This window comes from Carlito syrichta, unplaced genomic scaffold (assembly GCF_000164805.1).
Source record: "Carlito syrichta isolate Samal-C Ts95f unplaced genomic scaffold, Tarsius_syrichta-2.0.1 Scaffold309899, whole genome shotgun sequence".
NCBI classification, from domain to species: Eukaryota; Metazoa; Chordata; class Mammalia; order Primates; family Tarsiidae; genus Carlito; species Carlito syrichta.
In genome coordinates, this window is record NW_007253995.1 from 72,265 (window position 1) to 72,952 (window position 688).

Here is a 688-nt window from a genome sequence, read left to right on the forward strand (position 1 = left end):
GAGGGGCCAGGCCATCAGTTGGGGAGAAACCGCCGGCGCTGGCCCGGGATTGGCCCACGTCACAGGCCAGCGCTCTCCGCTCCCTCCCGGCGCCCGCACTGGGCGCCTGCGGGACCTGTACTGGCCTCGGCGCTGGGTGCATCACGGCCGGGGCTCGGGAGTGATCGCCCTCTGGAGAAAGTAGGGCGCACGGTCAGTCCCCACTCCGGCTGCTTCTTCCGGTCACCTGGAGAGCCCCGGCCGGGGGAGTGGCTATGACGGGCATCCCCTCCGCAGCCACGCGGAAGAGGCGCTTGCTTGCCGGTTGGTATTGAACTGCCTGCGCCTTGGATAGACGTCAGAGAATGGCACGCTTTGGGCTTGGGCCGCTCCTACTGCCCTCTGTTTCATTGAGGAAGCTGAAGCCCCGGAAAAAGATGTTCGCTGATGGGTCAGAGACAACCAGTGTATTAGTGGCGGAATTTGGCCTGGGCTACCTTACTCCAAGCCCCATGCATTTGTATGAGAAAGAATATTCCAAACTAACATTTTTATTTGTGATGCTGTAATTAGTTGAGCATATGTGCACCGTCTCCTATTTCGATTCCATTAAAACTTGTACACTCTCTCTTCTCTTTAACTGCTTCTGTCATAGAATGATGTCAACACTTCATTTCCTTCTCCATTACTTTACAGCCCCATAGAAGTG